The 8744-nt window shown below is 56.8% G+C and overlaps 1 long non-coding RNA gene across 1 annotated transcript; it reads right to left on the reverse strand.

Moving 5' to 3' along the window:
- Window positions 1–7960: 7960 nt before the first annotated feature.
- Window positions 7961–8738, reverse strand: LOC102243835. Its single transcript, XR_314728.2, has 2 exons — window positions 8342–8738; window positions 7961–8197 (listed from the first exon to the last, which is right to left on the reverse strand). It is a non-coding gene; the product is annotated as an uncharacterized LOC102243835 (long non-coding RNA).
- Between the last annotated feature and the right edge of the window lie 6 nt (window positions 8739–8744).

Consider the following 8744-nt stretch of genomic DNA (forward strand, 5'->3'; position numbering starts at 1 on the left):
ATAAAATATATTTAAAAAAAATAAAATAAAATAAAATAAAAAGAGAACTCCCTTGATAGGAGGGGTTCCCCTTCTCTGTGTCTTAAAAGGAAGACACATGTTTTTCTTATTTCAACCCCTAAAAACATGGTTGACCGTTGAAAGCAAAAACAACATCGACGTGCTGTGGGGTTGGTCTGGTATAAAAAAGTGACGTGTGGCCCGGAGCCCAGGCGGGTGGGGAACATGTGGCCCGGAGCACAGGCGGGTGGGGAACAGGACACAGAGCTGTGGGGTGCCACGGTCCTGTCACCTCACAGCCAACACGGACCAGCTCACAGCGTACGGCGCTCAGTTCCAAAGCCCCCGCTGAAGCGCCTAACGTGGGATTGCAGCTAACGAGCAACCAAGGAGACATATGGGATGATTTTTTAAAATAATAATCCAGCCCTCGCCGGTTTGGCTCAGTGGATAAAGTGTCGGCCTGCGGACTGAAGGGTCCCAGGTTTGATTCTGGTCAAGGGCACCTTCCTGGGTGGTGGGCTCGATCCCCAGTGGGATCCCCCCCTTCCTCTCTGAAATCAGTAAAAAACTGATAATAATAATAACAATAAATAAATAAAAATCCAAAAGAAAGTAGAAAAAAGGGGGAAAGAACAGCTGAGACAGATGAAAGGTCGCCTCAGGATGGGAGATTTCACCCCAAACATACCAAGCATCACACTCGGTATGAGCGAGGCCGGCACAGACACACGGCCACCTGCACGCACGCCGGCCGATGTGAGAGGACGGGGAGGACCGACCGCGGAGGCGCTCATTAGAGAAAGCCGAGTGTGGGGGCAGCGGGCAGCGCGGAACTTGGAGCCAGAGTCGTTCCACGGAGAAACAGGATCGTTTCAAACCCTCAAGACAGAACGACCCTAACCACAGGGTCCCGAACCCCGGGAAGCCAAGCTGATTAGGACAAATGGGTGAATGCACAGTCACCCTCGAGATTTCAAAGCCCTGAGAGGACAGAGTCCCTAGGAACGCACTGGCGTGGCCTCGTGGATGTCCCAGAACAGGCCAACCTTTCCTGGGCCACGCGTCTCAATATATTTAACACAGTTTGAGCAACTCAAAGAACGTTCTCTGACCACGTCGTTGGAGTTACGTTAGAAATCACTAACAGAAGGGTGTCTGGAAAAGCCTCAAGTATTTGCAAACCAAATAATCCCCTTCTTAATTTCCCCTGTACAGAAGAAGAAGCCAAAAGGAAAATTAAACATTATTTCAAACTGAATGGAAATGAGAAGGCAACAGATCCAAACCTGGGGCCCGCAGGAAAGGCGGCACCTGGAGAGAACGCGGTAACTCAGCACCTCTGTGGGGGGGACAGGGCTCAAGTCTGCGACCTCAGCGTCCATCCAAAGAAACGAGAAGAAATGAGAACAGACAAAACCCAACGGAAACAGAAGGGAAAGAGTAAAGATCGCATTAGAAATCAAGGAAATAGGAAAAACAATACAGAAAATTAGTGAAAACAAAAAGCTGGTTCTTTGAGATCAATAAAAATCGAGCCCTAGCCGGTTTGGCTCAGTGGATAGAGCGGAGGGTCCCGGGTTGGATTCTGGTCAGGGGCACGTACCTCGGTTGCAGGCTCCTCCCCGGCCCAGGCCCTGGTCGGGGTGCGTGCAGGAGGCAACCAATCAATGTGTTTCTCTCACATCAATGTTTCTCTCTGTCTTTCCCTCTCTCTTCCACTCTTTCTAAAAATCAATGGAGCCTGGCCAGTTAGGCTCAGTGGATAGAGCATCAGCCTGTGGACTGAAGGGTCCCGGGTTCGATTCTGGTCAAGGGCACATGCCCAGATTGCAGGCTTGATCCCCAGTAGGAGGCCTGCAGGAGGCAGCCAATATCTCTCTCTCCTTTGAAATCAATAAAAATATATTTTAAAATATCCTCAGGTGAGGATAAAAATAAATAAATAAAAATTGATAAATCTCTTACTGATGTATCTGAGGAAAATGAGAGAAGACACAAATTATCGATGTTAAGAATGAGAGACATGACATCACTACAGATTTGACACCCATTAGAGCAGTGGTTCTCAACCTTCTGGCCCTTTAATACAGTTCCTCATGTTGTGACCCAACCATAAAATTATTTTCGTTGCTAGTTCATAACTGTAATGTTGCTACTGTTATGAATCATCATGTAAATATCTGATATGCAGGATGGTCTTAGGCGACCCCTGTGAAAGGGTCGTTCGACCGCCAAAGGGGTCGCGACCCACAGGTTGAGAACCGCTGCGTTAGAAGAATAATAGCAAATATTATGAGCAACTTTGTGCCAAAAAATTCGACACTTTAGATGAAATGGGCAAATTCATTGAAAAACAAAAACTACCAAATCTCAGTCTAGAAGAAATAGGTCACCTGCTTATACTATTAAATAATTCGAATTTTCAGTAAAAAACCTTACCCCAGAGAAAACACCAGGCTCGAGGGCTTCCCTGAGAAATTCTACAAAATCTCCGAGGAAATAACGCCCCTCGGAGAGAAGGGACCCCAATGCGCTCCACGAGGCCGGAGCCAGAGCCGCGTCTGCTGGACACAGAGCCGCCATCGCTAATCAGACCCGACAACATCAAAGGGGTGATGCCTGAGGACAGGTGGGCTCGCCCCAGGGTGCAACGCGGGGTTCACCTCGGACCCCAGTCAACGTGAGTTGCTATATTCACAGACAGACAAACCGCGTGACTCTCTCAATAAACACAGAAAGGCAATGGGCAGAATCCAACGCCCATTCCTGATTTTTAAATAAACAACTCGCAGCACACTAGGCCCTGAGGACCTCCCCCGCCTGGTGAACGCACCCCCACACAGTGCGGTCAACACCACCGAGTTGTTCCAGACGAACACTTTCCCCAAAATCAGAGCCAGGCGTGGGCTGCTCTTTCCACGCCACCCAACACGGTCAGGGAGGCTCGGCCGGCACCGATTGTACAGAAATACGTGGAATGACATGATCATCTACGTTGAAAATTCTACAGAATCTACCAAAAAAAAAGTACTGGCCCATCTGGCATGGCTCAGTGGTTGAGCGTCAACCTATGAGCCAGGAGGTCCTGGTTCGATTCCCGGAGGGAGCGGCCTGGCCGGTGCCGCTCAGTGGATAGAGTGTCAGCCTGTGAACTGAAGGGTCCTGGGTTCGATTCCTGTCAAGGGCACATGACTGGGTTGCAGGCTTGATCCCCAGTAGGGAGAGTGCAGGAGGCAGCCAACCAATCATCCTCTCTCATCATTGTTTCTCTCTCTCCCCCTCTCCCTTCCTCTCTGAAATCAAAATATATTAAAAACAAACAAAAAATAAAATAAATAAATAAATAAATAAATAAAATATATATTATATATATATATCTCACAAACAAAAAGAGGAGGGAGTGCTCCACAGAGCAGCACAGATGAATCTCGAAACAATTGTGCTGAGTGAGGAAAGTCCGTTAGAACGTAGCCCGTGCGATGGGACATTCCGGGAAAAGCCGTGTCCAGTGGCAGAGCTGGGGCTGTGGGAGGTGTGTGGGGGGAGGGGCATGAGAGGACAGAAACATTCGCTACACAGACAGTGGTCATGGTTCCATGGCGCCCACACGTCAAAACTGATCCAATAGTAATGCTTGATTGACGCAGTGCCGTTCTCGCCCTGGCCCATGTGCTCGGTTGGTTGAGTGTTGTCCTATGAATCAAGACGTCGCGGGTCCGATTCCTGGTCAGGGCACATGCCTGGGTCGTGGGCTCCATCCCCAGTAGGGGGCATGCAGGATGCAGATGATTGATGATTCTCCCCTCTCTCTCAAATCAATAATTATAATCGGGGAGGAAATAGGAGATACCTGTAATAGCATCAACAATAAAACATATTAAAAATAATAATAAAAACCTTATTAAATAGTGCACTTTGTCGTGTGGGTTAAGCCTCCATAAAGGTGTTACCTTTTTAAAAATATTTTTTTATTGATTTCAGAGAGGAAGGGAGAGGGAGAGAGAGAAACATCAATGATGAGAGAGAATCTTTGATCGGCCACCTCCTGCACGCTCCTCACTGGGGATTGAGCCCGCAGCCTGGGCATGACCGGGAATCCAACCGTGACCTCCTGGTTCATAGGTCGACGCTCAACCCAGGCTCCCGCTGTGTTAATACGCTCTAGGATGCAGAGAACTTGGTTTCCGTAATGCCATCGTGCTAACTGGCCTGGGCGGTGAAGGTCACGCACGAGCTCGCTCGCCAGGGGTGGGGACGCACCCTGCGGTCAGGAGCCTCGGGGAGGTGTCAGGGATCCTGCGGTGTCGGAAGTGTGGGGACATCCCATTTAATGTGAGCTAAGGCGCCCAGCTAGTGTGGCTCAGTGGTGGAGCATCGCCATGAACCAGGAGGTCATGGTTCAATTCTCGGTCAGGGGTCAGGGTACATGCCAGGGTTGCAGACTTGATCCCCAGTAGGGGGCATGCAGGAGGCAGCGGATTGGTGTTCCTCTCTCATTGATGTTTCTCTCTCTCCCTCTCCCTTCCTCTCTCTCTAAAATAATCAATACAACCATTAAAAAAAATAGTGGAATAAGTCGCTGTACCTTACTCTGCCCACTTCTAAGAGGCCCGGTGCCTGGTGGGACTGTGGATTTGGGGGGGCCGTTTCCTGGGCAACAGGTCATGTTGGCAAGACAGCCTCTGCGGCAGGGGCAGGTGTGCCGTGGCCCCCACCCCCTGCGTGGGCAGACGGCTCTGGGGGCTCAGGTGACCTGCAGCAGCTGAGGCAGAGACGCCTCAGCAGCACCAAGAGCAGGGCCCCTGCCCGGACCCCGGCACCCCAGGCAGGCCTGCTCGGTCCTCTCCGTCAACCCTCCTCCAACCAAAAAAGTCTCCGGCCTGCAGCTGAGCTCTGGGAACTGCCTGACCCGGGCTGTGACCCCAGCACCCAGAGAGCGCCAAGTGCAGGCAGCATTCTGTCCAGAAATGAGTCACATGTTGGACCGGAGGCTCCGGCTCCGCTGACGTGCCGCCCTCCTCGCCCGCGCTGGGCTGCCCGAGGAGCTCCCTGTCGGCTGCACGGAGAGAAGGGAATGGCACAGACGGGGCTATGGCAGCGGGTACACACACCCGCATCTCAGAGGGTGGGACCACGGTGGCACAGCGGCCCGTGTGGCTCTCCCAGGGGCAGCAGCCAGGAGGTCGACCAGTTGACCAGACTCAAAGCCCAAGATGAGATGGGGGGCGAGGGGGTCTGGGATGAGGGCACCGTGCCCCATAGAAATGCCTCGTTGGTCCCGGGAGCCTCCCCTCTGGGACTCTCATAAACGGGGCCCAGGTGCCAGTGGCCATGGCAGCAGGGCAGAGGCTGTGAGCCATTCATGTGGCCTTCCCCACCTCAGCACAGCACCACACCCAGCCCCAACCAGCAAAGACCAAAGGGAACACAGCAACCTGATGGCCACCTGGCTACACGGAAGCCAGTCCCAGCAGAAACGGTGGCTTTCCCCCAGGGGACAGAGGGACGGAGCAGATGACTGCCCTCAGGCCATGGCCACCTCCCAAGGAGGGGCCATCGGACCAGGACAGGTGGCAGCTGCTGGGCCCGGAACCCACAGCTGAGGTGCAGCCTTGAACGTGTGCTGCTGTTTTGCTGGGAGCCAGAGCGCTCAGGGCTGGGGAGGAGGGAAGGGGGAGGGCCACCCACCACCCCTCACTGCCCCGCGGGATCTCCGCTCGGCGTTTGCAGACCCTGCTGTCCAAGGAAGGACGTGGTCACCAGGGAACCCAGTCCCCTCTGTGAGCAGGAAGCTGAGGTGGTCCCTGACCGCGGGGTCCTCAGGCCGCTAACCCAGCAGGCGGAGAGGCTCAGCTCTGCCGTTGGGGTGATGGGTCCGGACACCAGGGGACACAGGTCAGGGCCAGTGAGCTGCATCGTGTCCCCCAAAGTTCATATGTTGAAGGCCTAGCCCCCAGCACCCAGAAGTGGTCCTATTCAGAGATGGGGCCTCGGAAGAGGTGACGATAGTATCATGAGTAGGCCCTACTCCAGGCGACGTGTCCTATACGTGGAGATCAGCCGCACACAGACAGCCACGGAGATGGCACCGTCTGCGAGCGGAGGAGGCGCCTGTCTGCCCACCCGGGGGCTCGGGCTTTCTGCCTCCGTGACTGTGAGATCCATTTCTGCTGTCTGAGCCGCCCGGACGGTAGTGTTTTGTTATGGCCGCCCGAGCTGACTCAGACAGGGCTTTGTTATGGGGTAGGAACCCTTGTGCGGTCACAGTGGTCAGTGGGCCATGGTGTCCCACAAAGACACAGGCCCCCAGGCCCCGAGCCCTCAGGCATCCACTTGGGGAAAGGGGCATGGGGACAGGTGCTGGCTTTGGGGTTCAGATGGACATACGACCAAACTGGTATCTCCCCCCCATGACAAGGAGTTGGTGGCCCATGAACGTTTCCTTTTTAAAATATATTTTTATTGCTATCAGAGAGGATGGGAGAGGGAGAGAAACATCAATGAGAGAGAATCATTGATTGGCTGCCTCCTGCACGTCCCACACTGGGGATGGAGCCTGCAACCCAGGCACGTGCCCTGACCGGGAATCGAACTGCGATCTCCTGGTCCATAGGTCGATGCTCAACCACCGAGCCACGCAGGCCCTGCTGAACTTTTCACATAGACACTGGATGGGCAGCCTGGGGGTGGACGGGGCCTTGTCCTCCGTCTGCCCTTCCAGGCCCATCCCCTCCCAATCTGAGCGCAGGGCAGCCCAGAGGGCGGTGGGTAGGAGTGGGATCGGGCCTCCACACCCCCCACTCCACCCACAGGGACCCCAGGCCTAAGGTCTCTGCTCCTGCCTGGGTGAGCTCTCCACACCTCTCTGGTCTGCAGTCAGCGGTCCCTCACCTGCTGTCTGCCGGGAGCGGTGGGCTGGGGGCTGGGTTCTGTACGGCCCCTGTGGCAGCCCTGCCCCTGCCCACAGCTCTATAGATGTCCCCAAACTGCCTTCAACTGAGCTCCCATCAGTCTCCCTCTGGGCCCAACAGGGAGCCAGGATGTCCGTGGGAGCGGGCACAGCCCACTGGAAGCCTTTTCTGCTGCTGGCCACAGCCTGTGCCAGGCAGCCCGGAGCCCAGCCTGCCCCCACCTGGCAGGTGCAGGGAGAACCCAGCTGGGCCCCCCCCTTTGGGCAGAAGGTGGGATGGGGTGCCACCAGGGCAGGGAGAACCCAGCTGGGCCTCAGGAAGTGGGTCCCCCCTTTGGGCAGAAGGTGGGATGGGGTGCCACCAGAGACCGCAGCTGGGCAGGGGACCGCCTAATGGCAGCTGTGCCTCGGCCCCTCCGCCTGCTTCCCGCCCTGGCACCCGCGGGGAGCGGGGAGGCGAGGGGGAGGGGGATGGTCTGAGTGGGAGGAGAGCAAGGGAGACTTGCTCCAGCCAGTGTCTGTCCACAAAGGTCAACTCCAAGGCCCAGGTGTGGAAAGGCACTTTAAGGGGGTGAGTGACCAGGCGGGAGGGGAGAGCAGATCTGACAACCGGCGGACAGCTGGTGCCGGTCCAGCCCACCGGTCAGCACAGGCGCAAAGGCACTGGACAGCAGGGCCCTCACCGGGCAGAGGCCTCCAGGTACTGCACTGGGTTCGAGAAGGGGCCTGGCCGGGCCCAGTAGTCCACCGCTCGAACCCGGTAGGAGCCAGAGACGACGGCCGTGTCTGGGGACACAAAGGTACATGCGTGTTCTGGAGCACATGACCCCCTGAACCCACACCAAATTCCAGGCGCCCCCCGGAGGCCCCAGCTGGGCAGGGGACCACCTAATGGCAGCTGTGCCTCGGCCCCTCCGCCTGCTTCCCGCCCTGGCACCCGCGGGGAGCGGGGAGGCGAGGGGGAGGGGGATGGTCTGAGTGGGAGGAGAGCAAGGGAGACTTGCTCCAGCCAGTGTCTGTCCACAAAGGTCAACTCCAAGGCCCAGGTGTGGAAAGGCACTTTAAGGGGGTGAGTGACCAGGCGGGAGGGGAGAGCAGATCTGACAACCGGCGGACAGCTGGTGCCGGTCCAGCCCACCGGTCAGCACAGGCGCAAAGGCACTGGACAGCAGGGCCCTCACCGGGCAGAGGCCTCCAGGTACTGCACTGGGTTCGAGAAGGGGCCTGGCCGGGCCCAGTAGTCCACCGCTCGAACCCGGTAGGAGCCAGAGACGACCGCCGTGTCTGGGGACACAAAGGTACATGCGTGTTCTGGAGCACATGACCCCCTGAACCCACACCAAATTCCAGGCGCCCCCCGACCGCAGGCTTCGCGAGGCCCCACCCCACGGGCGCCGTGCGGAGCCCCAGGAGCTGTGGCGGACGCACCTGGGCTGAACACGAAGAGGTTAAAGGTGGACGGCTTCCGGCTGATGGGCGCAAACACCTGGCCATCCGGGGAGAACTGGACCTCGTACGTCCACAGGCACCTGGGAGGTCAGCCGGGACCAGGGCTGGGGTCCAGGGGGTTGGGGTGCAGGCCCCCCCAGAGCCTAGTCCCTCCAGCCTCCTTCCTGGCTCCCCCGGGGCCCTGGGCTCTCTGCCCGCTGTGAGGACAGGCCACACTGGCCGGGGGGGACGGGCTGGAGCCCTCACCCCACATCAGGCAGAGGTGACATCATGAACACAGTGGAGGCAGGTGTGTGAGGGGAGGGCGTGGCCTTCCGGGTGGTGAGGGTGGTGCGGGCTGCAGTGGAGTGACCATGTGGGCAGGCGCTGGGGGAGCATGTGG

The sequence above is a fragment of the Myotis brandtii genome, unplaced genomic scaffold (genome assembly GCF_000412655.1).
Source record: "Myotis brandtii unplaced genomic scaffold, ASM41265v1 scaffold986, whole genome shotgun sequence".
Classification (NCBI taxonomy): Eukaryota; Metazoa; Chordata; class Mammalia; order Chiroptera; family Vespertilionidae; genus Myotis; species Myotis brandtii.